This window comes from Heteronotia binoei, chromosome 1 (assembly GCF_032191835.1).
Source record: "Heteronotia binoei isolate CCM8104 ecotype False Entrance Well chromosome 1, APGP_CSIRO_Hbin_v1, whole genome shotgun sequence".
NCBI classification, from domain to species: Eukaryota; Metazoa; Chordata; class Lepidosauria; order Squamata; family Gekkonidae; genus Heteronotia; species Heteronotia binoei.
In genome coordinates, this window is record NC_083223.1 from 166668815 (window position 1) to 166685321 (window position 16507).

Consider the following 16507-nt stretch of genomic DNA (forward strand, 5'->3'; position numbering starts at 1 on the left):
CAGGAGAAGGCAACACTACAAGATTGCAGATTAATGGAAAACTTGATTTGTTTAAAAGGTGTTTCTGAAAATTAACAAGAGGATTTAAAGAAGTACATTTCAACAATCATTGCTGAGTATATGGGAGAAGACCCTGAGGGAACGGGACATTTATATGACTATGTTTACAGGGTTAACACTAGAAAGCGTAAGCTACCAAGAGACGTGGTAGTAAAATTTACTACAAGAGATATGGTGGGAAGGATCTTAAGTCAGCAGTTTGAAAAAGCAATGGTGGTGGAGGAAAGCAGAATAAGAATAATGAAGGAGCTGCCAAGGAAGACAATTTAAGAAATTGACAGACAAGCTAAGGGTGAAGGGAATAAGACAGATGGATTTTATCTGAGGGCCTTAGCTTTGAGTATCACAATAATAGATACTCAAGCCATGGAAAGGTTTTTTGCAGACAATAAAGAATTTGGAGATACAGATTAATTGAAGAATCATTATGGATTACAAATTAATTACTTGGAATGTAAATGGACTAAATTCACCGCAAAAAAGAAAAGCAATGTTTCATTGGATTAAAAAGCAAAAATGTAATATAATGTGTTTACAGGAACTACATATTAAACAAATGGATTACAAATTTTTATGGAACAAATCCTTGGGTGCAGAATTTTTTTCATTGGCTAAGGAAAAGAAAAAAGGAGTGATTTTTTATATCAAAAAAGAATTTGAGCCAAAATTGATTTTTAAGGACAGTGAAGGCAGATATGTTGCAGTGGAGGTGTTGATGAATGAGAAAAAAATGTTGTTGTTGAGACTATATGCCCCAAATGGGGCAAAGAATGCTTTCTTCAAAGATATTATGCAACAAGTAGACCAACTAGCATATGATCAAATAATGTTAATTGGAGACTTTAATGGAACTATTAAGAATTCTTTGGATATGTCTGGGGAAAAAAATACAGATGGCAAACTGCCAAAGTCATTTTTTGAACTAATAAAACAGGAAAGTCTGGAAGATGTATGGAGAAAGTTCAATCCTAATGTACGTGACTACACTTTCTTTTCAGCAAAGCACAACTCCTTCTCAAGAATTGATATGTTATGGACTACTAAAGATTTGGGACTTATTACAAATAAGATAGAGATTCTTCCGAAAATAGGTGCAGACCATAATCCATTATTGTGGTTGGCTAAAGACAGGAAAAAGGTGAGGAGATGGAGATTAAATGAGGACTTACTGCAAAATGCAGAAATAGTGGCCTCTCTTGAAGAAGAAACTAAAGCATTCTTCCAAATAAATGAAAACCAGGACGTTCAACATCAAACCGTGTGAGACGCGTATAAAGCAGTAATGAGAGGAATTTTAATTACATTGAACAACAAAGATAGAAGGGATAAAGAAAAACAAATGGTGGACTTACAAAAAGAAATTGGCAAAAAAGAAAAAGAATTGAGAAAAAGACAGGGAAAGAAAATTTTTTTGCGGGAGTTTACAATTTTACAGAGTCAAGTGAGACATCTATTGAATAAGGAGGTGGAATGGAACTTAAAAAGACTGCAGCAAAAATCTTTTGAGGGTGCTAACAAACCTGGGAAATATCTGGCGTGGCAAATGAAGAAAAAAAAGGGAGAACAAATTTATTAATAAAATTTCTGTTGGAGGTAAAGATATCGTGAATCAAGCAGGAATTAAAAGGGAATTTTATAAATACTATGCTAAACTATTTAAAGACCAACAAGTAGATAAAGAGAAAATAGAAGCGTACCTGCAGAGAATAAAAGTAAAGCCATTAACAGAAACTATGGAAAAAACTTTAAATGAACCAATTGAAAAAGATGAAGTAGAAGCAGCAATTAACTCATTAAAATTAGGTAAAGCACCGGGTCCTGACAGTTTTTCAGAAAAATTTTATAAAATACTGGCAGACGTATTAGTACCAAAACTCTAAAAATTTCCCATCAGACAAGATGGGAAAGTGCCAAATACATGGAAGAAAGCAGTTGTTTCATTGATACCAAAGAAAGATAGAGATGCCACGAGTGTTAAAAATTATAGTCCAATTTCATTACTTAACAATGATTATAAAATCTTTGCTAGGATACATATTCCCTTTTTCTGCTTTAGCTTCCATAGGCAATGTAGTTACAGAAAGAAAAAGAAAGAAAGCCGCCCCCTGAGTCCACCTCGGCAGGGAGGGCGGGGTATAAATCGAATTAAACAGAAACAGAAAGAAAGAAATGCAGCTGTTGCATCAAAATGGAGGTGATTGATGACAGGACTTTTTTTATTTTTAACATGTCAGGAATCTGAAAGACAGGGCTATCTTGCCTGAAAAGGGGCAGCTGTAGAGTATGGCTATTAGGGGTGTGCATTCGGATCTACTGATCTGAAAATATACCCCAAAAACACTTCACTGGTGTTTTTCAGGTATATTTTGTCATCCCAAACATATCCAGGATGTATTTTTCAGAACTGAAAACATCCCAGCTAAATTAAGGAATTACTGGAAAACCCCAAAAAACAGCTGATGATCTCAAGCAGATTGCCCCAGCCACTCAGCTTTTAGGCTTTCTTCTGCAGTTCTTTTAAACACAGAATGTTTAAAGGGTCTGCAGAAGACAGGGGACCACTCTCCCTGCTGGTTCTTTTGGGGTTCCTTTGGGCAGTCCCTTTAAACTGGATTGCCCAAAAGGGCCCACAAAGCAGCTGCTCCCACAGGGAGAACTTTCCCACCAATTCAGCTAGGGCTTTCTTGGGCATTTTGGTAAACTCAAGAGAACCCCAGCTGAGCTATGGGGAGAATTCTCTCAGTGGATTCAGCTGCTTTGCGGGCTCTTTTAGGCAATCCAGATTAAAGGGACTGCCCAAAAAAATCCCAGTTGAGCCACCTCTCAGGGGTTTTTTTGTGGTTCTGTCTCTTGTTTTTTCCTCTGTATCTTTCAGTTTTGGTCTGTTGGACCTGAAAATATTTATTTCTGAAATATCCTGGATCTGAATACTTTAGCAGTATTGGGATCTGGGTTTTTTTTTTTTTTTTTGAGAATCCCATGTTTTAAAAAAGTCCAGAAGACACAAACTGAAAAATACTGAGAAAAGATGCACACCCCTAATGGCTACGGTGGCTTTACTAATTATATTTATTTGCATAAGGAAGTAACCTACATATGCCCATCACTGAAATGAATGGGAAAACATAGGGGAGGGATCATGGCTCAGTTTTAGAGCCTATGCTTGCCATGCAGAAGGTCCATGATTCAATTCCCAGTATCTCTAGCTAAAAGATATTATGAAACCAGGGCTGGATTAACAATTAGGCCACGTAGGCACTGGCCTATGGGTCTCCACACCTTTAAGGCCCTTGGGATGGCTTTTCTCCCTGGCTTTCCCCCTGCTTGCAGCCCTCCCAGTCTGCACATGCAGCCAGCAACTGACCTACTCTTTGCCCAACTTGCCTGGTGTGGTTGCCAAGTTTGCCTCTCTCTCTCTGCCTCTCCCCTGCAGCTTTGTCAAAGGGGCTTTTGAGAAGGTGCCTGCAGGCTGCAACAGGGGCCAAGGGTGGTGGGGTGGGCACTCCAACTCTGAAATAATTTGCGAGGGGCCCCCGATATTTCAACTGCCTAGGGGCCTCCATAGGGTCTAATCCAGCCCTGTATGAAACTGCTCTGCCTGAGACCCCAGAATAGACAATACTGACATGGATGTACCAGTGGCTTGGTTCAGTAGGAGGTGATTGCATATGTTTTTACAAACACAAATATATTTGTATTTGTAAAAAACACAAACTTGTGTACCTGAACTTTGGTATACATTGCATATCACATCAAATTTAATTGTAGAACTCTAAATAACGTTAATAGTTCTGGGCTGGAAACTAGCTCAGTAGTGAAAAAATTTTTGACATTAGACATAGTGGCACAGAGTAATAAATGTTTTGCCCTGTTACGAATCTGTTAGGAATTAATTAATAATCAGTGGAATTCCAGGTCCACAGATAAAAATATTTCTGGGAACTTGTTTGAAAGCTAAATGTTTTTCTTTCATGAAGACATTTTGCAAGCCTGCAAGAACATGAATTAGCAGCTTTGATTATATTATGAAGTGTGGGAAACCTGGAACTGTGGTTTCCAGAGCAGAAAGAAAAATAACTGCTGAAGTCTTTAGTGTTTAATTCTGTCTTTACTGTGAACAAAGAGAAGCCTTCAATTAAACTTTTTTTTTAAAAAAATGTTAATCCTACCTCAACTGAAGGGAAAGACAGATTGATAAATGATATAACTAAACATATCCTGTCATTTTAACCTTACAGTTGTTTCAGGTAGGTAGCCATGTTGGTCTGCAGTAGAAGAGAAGATTCCAGTCTAGTAGCACCGTAAAGACCAACATGATTTCCATGGAATAAGCGTTCAATCTTTTTGGTATTTAACATTTTTCTGGACTGGAACATTTCAATTGTGTTGTTCATAGTAAGAACGGGGGGGGGGGGGGGGGGGGGTGAGGGGTGGGCTCCCTCCGGGTGTCCTGCCCCCCCAGGGAAAGTGCAAGCCGAGAGAGAGAGTAAGAACATAAAAGCTCTGCTGGATCAGACCCATCGTCCATACAATTAAACATCCTGCTTTCAACAGTAGCTAGCTATATGCTTTTGGAGGCAATATCCTTTCCATATTGTTTGTCCAAGAGCATCTGCTCTCAAGAGTGCTATTTAACCTCTGATAGCAGTATCTTCCATAAATTTGTCTGTTTCCATTTTAAAGGCATCTGAGAACCAGTTTGGTGTAGTGGTTAAGTGTGCATATTCTTACCTGGGAGAACAGGGTTTTGATTCCCCATTCCTCCACTTGCAGCTGCTGGAATGACCTTGGGTCAGCCATAGTTCTTGAAGAGTTGTCCTTGAAAGGGCAGCTTCTGGGAGAGCTTTCTCAGCCCCACCTACCTCACAGGGTGTTTATTGTGGGGAAGGAAGAGAAAGGAGATTGTGAGCCACTCGGAGACTCTGAGATTCAGGGTATAGGTCGTCTTCTTCTAAGTCACTGTTCATGACAAGATCTTGTGGCAGCAAATTCCATAAATTCATCTGTTGTGTGACATGTAATAAATGTTTATTTGGTCTGTACTGTACCTGCTACCTATCAGGGTTGTGTAGTAGCTGATGTTCTAGGCATTACAAATATCTAAATAAATAATTCCTCTACTCAAGATCCTAAACTGGTTATTAAAACTGAAGTAATGAGACTAATGAAGAGACAAGTGTTGTTAATTGCTCTATATTAAATTTGTAGATCTGTAATGGTTTCTATCCCCACACCACTCAATTTGAGTCTTGTTCAACAATTCATTAACTTCAGTAAACATCTACTCCAGAGGGGAACCAGAAGATTACAGGTCAGTCAACCTAGCATCTATCCCAGGCAAGTTAGTAGAAACTATAATCAAATATAGAACCGTTATGCACATAGAGGGACAAAGCCTGCTGGAGGAAAATCAGCATGGCTTCTGCAAAGGGAAGTCCTGCCACATCTAACTTTTGGAGTTCTCTGAGAAAGTAAACAAGCATGTAGACAATGGTGACCTGGTAGACATTATATACTTGGACTTTCAAAAGGTTTGGGGCTGTATCAACAGAAATATAGTGTCCAGATCACATGAAGTGATGGTATCACTTTGCTCTGGTAAGACCTTACCTGGAGGATTGTGTTCAATTTTGGGCACCACGTTTTAGAAGAATATAGACAAGCTGGAACGTGTCCAGAGGAGGGTGACAAAGATGGTGAGGGATCTGGAGACCGTCCTGTGAAGAAAGGTTGAAGGAGCTGGGCATGTTTAGCTTGGAGAGAAAGCGGCTGAGAGGTGATATGATCACCATCTTCAAGTATTTGAAGTGCTGTCATATAGAGGATGGTGTGGAATTGTTTTCTGTGGCCCCAGAATTTAGGATCAGAACCAATGGGTTGAAATTACATCAGGAGAGTTTCCAGCTCAACATTAGGAAGAACTTTCTGACTGTTCCTCAGTGGAACAGGCTTCCTCGGGAGGTGGTAGGCTCTTCTTCCTTGGAGGTTTTTAAACAGAGGCTAGATGGCCATCTGACAGCAATGAAGAGCCTGTGAATTTAGGGGGAGGTATTTGTGAGTTTCCTGTATTGTGCAGAGGGTTGGACTAGATGACCCTGGAGGATCCTTCCTATTCTATGATTCTATGAATTGATGACAATGTAGCAAATAAAGTTCAGTGTTGGTAAGTGTAAGGTGATGCACATTGGAACAAAAAATTCCAACTTCAAGTAGAGGCTAATGGGGTGGGAACTTGCTGAGAATGAGAGGGGGAAAAAGATGTTGGGATTGTAATGGATAGCTCAATGAAAGTGTCAACCCAGTGTGCTGCAGTGCTGAAAAAGGCAAACTATGTTAGGGAATATTAGGAAATGGATTGAGACTGAAATGACCGATATTGTAACACCTGTGTATAGATCTCTGGTGTGGCTCATTTGAAATACTGTGTACAGTTCTGGTCACTGTATCTCAAAAAAGACACTGTAGAGCTGGAAAAAGTACAGAGGAGGGCAAACAAGATTATTAGGGAGTTGGAGTACATTCCCCACAAGGAAAGGTTGAACCGTCCGGGACTTTTCGGTTTAGAAAATAGATGACTAAAGGGGGGGGGGCATATAAGAGGTTTATAAAATTATGCATGAGGTGGAGAGAGTTAACAAGGAGAAAAAATTTTCTCCCTCTCCCAAAATACTAAAAATCCAATAAAGCTTATTGGCAGTAGGTTAAGTATGGTCAAACAGAAATAACTACTTTAAACAGAGAGTGATTACAATGTGGAATTTACTGCCAGCGGATGTAGTGATGGCCACAGGAATAAACAGCTTTAAAAGAGGATTAGAAAGATTCATGGAGGATATGTATCAGTGGCCACTAGCTATGGTAACTGAAGGGACCCTTCACATTCAGAGGCACTAAACCTATGAATCCCAGAGCCAAGAGGCAACATAACGGCAAGGCCTCAACTTCTATGCCCTGTTAATTGGCCACTGTGTGAGACAGGATGCTGGATTAGATGGAACATTGGTCTGATCCAGGAGGGCTTTTCTTATGTTCTTAGCTCCCTAACTAAGAGGATTTTTAGGGATCATGGGTGTTGCTGGGTAAGAAGAAGGTGGAATGATCCTCTTGTGGAAGCTTCTTCTGCTCATTCAATAGGATCCAACCCCTAAAATGAAAATAATATGGTATCATTTAAGATCTTTCCCATGGCAGTTTAACTTATTGCATTCATGTTTTTCTTCTCACTTCTAGGAGTGGTAGTCGTCTTCTCACCAGAATGATTTTTGCCAAATAAAATATTTTATACAATTTTAGAAGTTATATTAAATGTGTATGATAACCACTTGTTGCCTCTTCCCAAGCAGGTGTACAGAGTGAGTGAGTCACTTGTTCATCTTCAGTCTTCTGTGCAGTCCCCCATTTGGACTGTATCTAACCAGGTCTGCTGAAGAAGATTTCTTACCATGCTTAAAAATCCTCTGGAGGGCGCTCCATCTCACTCGTACCATAGTTGGCCATCTCTTAGAACACAATAACTTGCCTTATACTGAACACAATAACTTGCCTTGGTCCTATCGAAATTGTCACATGAACTAAGGGAGGAGGCACCCACTCCTCTTAGCTCCTTAGCTCCTCTTTTGCCACCATTGTAGAACATTCTTCTCTCCAATGCTGCTGTCTGTTCCTGAAAAAGAAAGAAAAAAATTAACAAAGCTGTCGAATTTTGTTGTGAGCTGAGCACAAAAGGAAAACTTTGCCCTCATACTACTTCTTTTGGGTTTCAGGCACTTAAGACCCACTCCTGTTTTTCCCTAGAGAGGGGATTGCCCTCGTGACAGAATGGCTCAGAAAACCCTCTTTAAAAATGCTCCAAATGTGGCATGAAGATGCCCACTTCTGATGGGTATAATCTTTCCCTGTTGTGTCTCGGTGAAGAGCACAATGTTGGAACATGCCACGTATTTCAGTAATTTACTCCTAAGGCACAAAGCAACAGGGCATTCCACTTAAAGGCAACCCTTTGAGAGAAAGCCTTATCTTCCTCAGGCAAACTTCCTGAAGTGACCCCACCTAGCACTTCAAAATTGACAGTAGTGTTGAATCCATCAGTTCTGTCTACCTCCCATTTCATTTAAGTCTGGTTATAGTTTTAAAGTTTGTAAACTGCTTTGAGTCCTGTAAGCCAGAAGAAAAGTAGTATATAAATATTGCAATTAAATAAATAAACTTTGAACAATGTAATTAACTTGGTGATATTTGAAATCTCATAGAAATGTAGAAAATAAAATGAAAAACAAAAAAAGCCCAGATGATTTATAAAATAAGGGAAAAGGCAAGATAAAGAAATGAATTTGTCCTTTAGGGAAAGGGGCATGTAAACTAGGGTTGCCAAGTCCAATTCAAGAAATATTGATATTAATGTTTAATCATGTAAATTGCTATTGTATTTTTTGTGTTTTAATGCTATTGTATTTTAATTTTGAATTTTATTGTTAGAACTTTTATGCTGTGAGCCGCCCTGAGCCCGCTTCGGTGGGGTAGGGCGGGATATAAATCTAAATAAATAAATAAATAAATATCGGGGGATTTTGGGGGTGGAGCCAGGAGACATTGGGGGCGGAGCCAGGAACAAGGGTGTGACAAGCATAATTGAACTCCAAGAGAGTTCTGGCCATCACATTTAAAGGGACAGCACACCTTTTAAAATGTCTTCCTTCCATAGGAAATAATGAAGGATAGGGGCACCTTCTTTGGGGGCTCATAGAATTGGACCCCCTGGTCCAATCGTTTTGAAACTTGGGGGGTACTTTGGGGAGAGGCACTAGATGCTATATTGAAAATTTGGTGCATCTACCTCAAAAAATAGCCCCCAGAGCCCCCGAAACCTCCAGATCAATTCCCCATTATACCCTATGAGAATCAATCTCCACATAGGGAATAATGAAGACGTTTCCCTCTCCTCCCCCCCCCCCCCCCGTTTCTGGCAAATCTGATGCAGGGGATTGGCCTCTCTACTCATGAGTTGCTGCCAGCTTCTTCACAGCAACACAGACACACCATCCCAAATTGAAGCCTTTCAATCAAGCCTCCGGAGGTGCAAAGGCACATGGTCCTTTGCAGGCGGGATTTCTCCCCCCCCCCACCAGCCAGCTGACTGGGGACGGGAAGCAGCCTGGGGAAATGGGAGAACGGCTGCTGCGATCAGGGCTGGGTGGGAAGGGAAGGGCAAGGAGAAGCTGCTGCGATCCGGGGTGGGAAGGGAAGAGGAGAAGCATCGGAGATTGGTGGGAAGGGAAGGGGCAAGGAAAAGCTGCTGGGATCAGGGCTGGGTGGGAAGGGCCGCCATTCCCCCCCCCCCGCTTTCCGGATTTTTGACGAGCGGGGGGAGGAGGCTCAAAATCGGGAGTCCCCCGCCCAGGCGGGGGATTTGGGAAGCCTAATGTAAACAAAGGGAAGTTTCAGGCAGTATGGTATTAAGCATGATGGATAATTCTCCTTGGCAAGAAGCAGAGAGGGTTTGAGATGAAACAATAATGGGATTTTAAAAAATTAATTTAGATTTGATGTCTTGGACTAATGAGGATTGGAAAGGTTGCTATGCGTATGAGGGTTCTTCATGTGAGAATGGAAATAATATAATTACCTATGAGTCAAGAACATTAAAGGAAAACATCCAAAGATTCCAAGGATCATATGTTTTTTCTTTCCATAAATAGGAAGAAGGGGGTGGGGAGAAATTAGCTTTCAAATTTCATTGAATGTTTTATTCATCTAGAATTGCCAAGATACAGGTTGTAAGTAGCCATGTTCCCAAGCAAAACCCCAAAACAAAAGCATTGTGCTATCTTATCCAAAATGACACAAAACATCATTCAAACTTTTGAGAACTTCACTATCCCAGAACTGCCAGGTGAGTGTCAATTTCCCTGTTCCATATGACCAGCAGTGATAGCTATTTTCCCTATGAAAATGATCCTTGGCTGGGATTAATATTTAATCCACATGTTCTGTCTGACTCCAATGCTATTACTACTCAGTAATCACTGTTCTCTGTATGAGGAGAGCCACAAATTTATTGGCTACTTTTCTCTTCTGTAGTATAAAGTCTGCAAATAATTTCTGGATTGTTTCTAGCACAGCATGTGGGATGTTCAGAAGACAATTTGTTTGCCTCTGGTAAAGATGTAGGATAGCTTTTCTGATGCTTTTTTAAAAGTTCAGATTTTCTGATCTGTCACTGAGACCTCAGAAACAATCTGAGACTGGTTCTTTTATATAAAAGTTGTCCCAATATATATTGCAGGTACCTGGTTGCCCATGAAAGGTCCCATTCTTTCTGGCTCTTACCCAGCCAGCTGAAATATTCATGGACGTCACGGGAGTATTTTATACGGAGTTTATTTAACACATAATTTTTTAAAAAAAGTTATGCCTTGATCTTCAGCCCCAAGGATGATAATGAAAGGCTTGATCATTCTGTCACATGATACCAGAATGGCAATTATTATTAAATATGAAATAAAGCAAAATATATTTGTACACTGACTTGGATATTCCCTGATGAGGTTCTTTTTGGAAATTATACAATACATAATGTAGTCCTAGAATGAAAATCAAAGATGTGTCACCCTGTATGATTGGGTGTAATGGCACTGAGGGAGGCTGAAAGTATTGTCTCAATTTATCATGTACAACGACAGATGCCTTACATTTCATATGCATCATGGGAGCCTTCAGAAATGCTTGTTCCATTAGCTCCAGTTTCACATTTATTTTTGTGCTGTATAAATTCTTTCATTTTTTCTTTGTTGGCTTTACCCTTTAGTGCCCAATGTTCAACCCTGTTACCAATATATCTAATTCTCAACATGGCCCTATCTGATGATACTTAAATCTGGAGATTGAAGCCTTGAACAGACAAGGCAGATTTCTTAACAAAACTGTGAAAAGCCCCATGTTTGCAAAAAAATCTGAAATCATTTAAAAATACATTGGGTGGTTAACCCCCCTCCAAACAGAAGCAGCACCTGTAGCTCTAAGAAATGAACGCCCACAGCAACAGTTAGAAAACAATCGCAACAATATTGCTAACCTTTCAGCATTAGTTTCTGTCAGTAAAAGGTGGGGGGATGGGACAGAGTCCTTTCCATGACTGTTTTGGCATTTCATGGGACCAAGCCTGGTAGGAACCCCTAGGTGACTTGCTGTCATCTGGCTTCTAACCTGCATGATTCACCCAGGCCCAGCTGCTTGCTGCTGTTCAACACCAGCTGCCCCACATAAGACACTGTGATGTAGTGATTAGAATTTCAAACTGGGATCTGGAAGACCCAGGTTCAAATCACCGTTCTGCCTTTGAAGCTCACTAAGTTGGGTTGCTAGGAGAAAGAAAAGAGAAAATAGTAGAGAGAAGACAGATACAGAGGAAAATGTGGAGCCCCCCGCCCCTCAAATCTTTGGGCATTCCCCACCATGCAAGTGGTCTTGGCTCAGTGGCTAGAACTGCACAGAACTTTCCCAGGGAGAGGCTGCCAGGGGAAGAGAAGAAAGGAAAACTGAAGATGGAGAGCAAATAAAGGTTGGTGGGATGGTAGGTGGGAAGAAGAGAAGGAAGCTGGAAAAGGGAACAGACTACAGGGGCTTAAAGGGAAGGGAAGAAGGGTATAGTAAGGGAGGGAGAAATAAGATGCCTCCCACAGATTCTTGTGGGTCCCCCACTTGTTTAAATATAAATCTTTGTTTGACTACAGTTAGGGTTTTAGTGGTACAGATTATGGAATTAGTTGTGAAAAAAATTACTTTACTGTAGGAATGCTTACATAGGGCGTTTTCGCACTGACCTTAATCGGCAGCGACGTCCCTCTTCACCGCGCAGGATCTGCGCGGATTTCGCACCAATTGCTGCGGAGCACCCGGAAGAGCCGCAAAGTCCCGCGGCTTTTGTGGCGCAAATGGAAACTGGTGGTTTCCATTTGCAACGCAAAAGCCGCGGGACTTTGCGGCTCTTCCGGGTGCTCCGCAGCAATTGGTGCGAAATCCGCGCAGATCCTGTGCGGTGAAGAGGGACGTCGCTGCCAATTAAGGTCAGTGCGAAAACGCCCATAGTTTGTTTTTTTCCTGACCCAGTTTCTCTGGCTGCCCACTTCTTTTTAACAAAATTCTCTTTTACAAACTTTTAATTTCATTGTTATACAGCTCCATCATCCACACTTAAATATGAAGGTAATTATGGGCTAAGTGTTTTATAATTGCTTGATAAAATAGGAAGCTGAAATAATATTACTGACAGCTATGTTGGTCTGTCAAATGACTGGAGAGATGACTCTATGTCCAGGTTTATTGTAGCCTGGTCGCTGGTGTTTATGAGTATGTGATTGGCATCTTAAATCATCACTGTTGATTAATGGACTCTTAGCGGGATGTAGTAGTTCCCTCTGCTTAGCTCTGCAAGATTTAAGAAAAAGCAATGGCTGAATAAATTTTACCTGTGAACTGACAGTAATTGTTTGTTTGCTGCTTCAATGTTACTAATACAGTTCATTGTCCGATAAAATATTGTTAAGAAGAAGAAGAATTGCAGATTTATACCCCGCCCTTTTCTCTGAATCAGAGACTCAGGGTGGCCTACAATCTCCTATATCTTCTCCCCCCCACAACAGACACCCTATGAGGTGGGTGGGGCTGAGAGGGCTCTCACAGCAGCTGCCCTTTCAAGGACAACCTCTGCCAGAGCTATGGCTGACCCAAGGCCATTCCAGCAGATGCAAGTGGAGGAGTGGGGAATCAAACCCGGTTCTCCCAGATAAGAGTCCACTCACTTAACCACTACACCAAACTGGCTCTCTGGTTAAGGTTCTTGTTAAACACTGTCCTGAATGCACCACTGTTTGGGGAGTAGAGAAGAGTATGAAAAAATATGCTCTTTGTAGTAGACATCAAGCTACTACAAGGTAAACAGGTGCTCTAAGGACTGTGTCTAAAATGTATCATGATACATCTGACATAATGGGGGGTGGGGGAATCCATATTTGTCTGTCTAAGGACAGTTTTTATTATATCTCCTTCACTCCACCAACCAAGCAATGACTTCACTGCTGCCATCTATGGATGATTGTAAGAAGCAAAAAAAAAGCTAAAGTGCTAAAGTATTTGCATTTCCATCATAATTATTCTTGCGTGATCAGAGTAGCTGGAAATTGAATTGGAAACCTCAAGAGCTTCCAAGGTGATAAGACTGCCAGGGATGTGAAGGTTATCATTGTCAGTTCCATATGCTTAATTAGAAGTTGAGGAGAAGATTATTGTTTACTCCATCAGAGTGTCAAAACCCTAGTTGGAAATGAAACTGATCACAAAGAGCATATAGAAAACTGAGTTTGTGGACCGGAACTAAAACCTGTTTATCTGGAGAAACCACTGGAAAAAAAAGAGGAGAAAATGCTGTGGCTGGCATTTCTCAAGCAGAACTCTGAAATGTTCAATGAAATAATTAGTTGTAATCCGCTACCTTGCATAAAAAGCTTGCAAATTGTCTTTTGCCATCAAAAAGGTCTACCTCTTTTGCTTTTTAATTTGTGTTGCTTTTTTAAACTTTAAAATGGTGAGCTCAGAAGTTTTTCTCTTTTACTCAGAAGGGGATAAATTATGTTTTCCTCTCCACTGGTTGAAACTGAGGCTGGGGATTCTTAAGGATGCGTCCCACGCCCCCATTGGTAAGGAGAGTTCAAGAAGTCTTGGGATGAGGCCAGAACAAGATATGGAAGAAAGTGGAATTGTGTTTATCTTTCATTAATCTAGGTGAACCAATATGTGAAAGGGGGAAATAGATATATGGAAGGCACATATGAAGTTTCCTTATAACATGTCATATCACTGGTTCATTTAGCTCAATATTGTGTACATTGGCTGGCTGTGACTCTCCAGGTGCTCTGTCAGAAAAAGGCCAATAGTTGCTATATGACATCCTTTGCTTGGAGGTGGCAGAGACTGAATTTGGGAGATTCTCCATGCAAGACATGTGTTCAAGCACAAAACCACAGCCTGTCTCACTGCAGAGGCTGAGTTCATTGGTGTAATGTGGCGTGCTTTTTGCCAACTCAGATGAGAATTCTTGACCAACTAAAGGGAGAGCTACAAAAAGATGTTGGATTTCCCTCATTTGTGTGTTTTCTTTAAGAAACCCCTCCCCTGACATTTAGGGAGAGCCAGTTTGGTGTAGTGGTGTAGTGGTTAAGTGTGCGGTTAAGTGGTTAAGTGTGCGGACTCTTATCTGGGAGAACCGGGTTTGATTCCCCACTCCTCCACTTGCACCTGCTGGAATGGCCTTGGATCAGCCATAGCTCTGGCAGAGGTTGTCCTTGAAAGGGCAGCTGCTGGGAGAGCCCTCTCCAGCCCCACCCACCTCACAGGGTGTTTGTTGTGGGGGAGGAAGGTAAAGGAGATTGTGAGCCGCTCTGAGACTCTTCGGAGTGGAGGGCGGGATATAAATCCAATATCTTCTTCTTCTTCTATAAAGTGTAAAGTGCTAGAAGGTGAGAGTATATTTTAGAACTGTCATTTAGTATATGTTAGAACTGTCATTAAAAAAAAAATCAACCTTGAGCACAATCCAGAGACATGCACACAGATCTTACTGGATAGTCCCTGAAGAAGACCAACTACCAGCCCTCTAGGTGTTTCTGTCCTTGATTTTAGCTTCTAGTACTATTTTCCTGTTTAAAATGGCCTGGAGTGAACAGCCTGCACAGTTGTAGCAGGGGCAAATATAAATGACTAGCTGATGTTTGCACTTGAGAAAAAGATTATCCCTCAAGACTCAAAAAGGTCCTCTTCCTCTTGTATGCAAACAAGCTTGCCTTTGCTTATGGTTATGTTGGTTTAGATAATGAACCCATTTGAAGTTTCACCCCTAGCTGTTGATTTAGTCCAGTAGCTTTACATCAAATAACTTATTGAAATAGAACTGAGTGACAGGCAGAGGTAGTGGTGCTGGGAAGTCTATAAGAAAACTGAAATATTTTTGAGTTAAATGGGAGAGGACTGTAAGTTGGGAGTTTCACAAAATCATAATTAAATAGGATGCTAGAATGGAATTGCCTGAGGATTTTTGCTTATGTTTTAGTGCTACTTTTACCTCTTGCAGATGTGTTCACGGCTAACGTTTGTAGGGAATTAATAACTTACTGCAGTGAATATCATAATTTAACACAAGATTGTGTTCAGAATGATATCCCATCAGTTTCCAGTTGTGCTCCTAATGTTATTGATATTGGTTTAGGTTGATCTGATTATTTGTATTCATTTCCAAATTATGCTCATATTTTCATCTGTTCTAGAGTAACTATAAAAAGGTTATATGTGTGTGAATCCCAAATTAATATGAAAAGTGAAGTCCATAACATTGTCATAAGTTATTTCACCCCTTTTGGATGTCTATGAACAAGTAAACTCCTTGACTGGCCTCTTATTTTGAGAAATATTTGTGCTGTCTGAGGTGGAAATACTTCTGTTCTGTGAATTAAATCCCAAACATGGCATTGATTACCTAACAGGATGAAAACAGAGTTTAGGGTGAGGCAGTATGAATGTCGTACACTATAATACCTGTTAGCATATTGGATGCCTTGACTTTGAACACATTGGCTGTGTTTTTCCTCCTCTCTGCCAAGAATTTGTCAAAATTGTTCTGGTTTCTTTCAAAACTCTCTGAAGAGTCTTCAAGGGCTGTTTTGAGGCTTATGTTGTCCTAAAATTCACTGTGGGCAGCTCAATCCACTACCTGCTTACTAGGATTTAGGCTGATTCTATTCCATTGACTTTAATATAGAAAAATTGGCTTCAACACAAATATTTTGGTTTTAAATGGTCTGAGTATTGGGTTGTAAAAAATTTGGCTGCCATCCAGTTTGGGATAAACATGGATTATACAACCAAGATGTTACATATCAATGAACTTTCACAGACATCCTGCTCCCTCTTATTTCCCTCCCTCAGAATCTGGTTAATTACATTGCACTGTTATAGATATAGATTACTTTGGCAGATCATATTACTTAAAACTATGTCCCTAGTTACCTTATACACATAGGTGGAGGTACCTTTTTCTCATACAGTTAAATGTAAAAGTGCAATTGTCTAATGAGATTCTGTTCACTTTCCATAATCAATTGCATAAAATGAATGATGGAAGTGTCTTTGAGAGGTCTTAGAAGAATGATACAATGGGTACAAATATTTCTGTGTCCTGCATGTCATATATGCATGTTCTCCCCTAGGAAATAATAAACATATAAACACACTGGAAATGAACGCATTCGTCATTTTATTTTTTTTCCTCCCACAGTGGCTACTATACATGGTTATGACTCAATCAAATTTAAGGGGATTAAATTTGTAAAACTTGGCACAAGATTGCAACTGTATAATAAGAAATTTTTATAGTGGCTTATAGTTGTCTTTTCTGTCAAAA

General features: G+C 40.4%; 1 protein-coding gene across 1 annotated transcript in view; it reads left to right on the forward strand.

The window, feature by feature from the left end:
- KIF26B (kinesin family member 26B) overlaps positions 1-16507 on the forward strand; it is a 763222-nt gene that overhangs the window by 408895 nt on the left and 337820 nt on the right. The window lies entirely within an intron of this gene.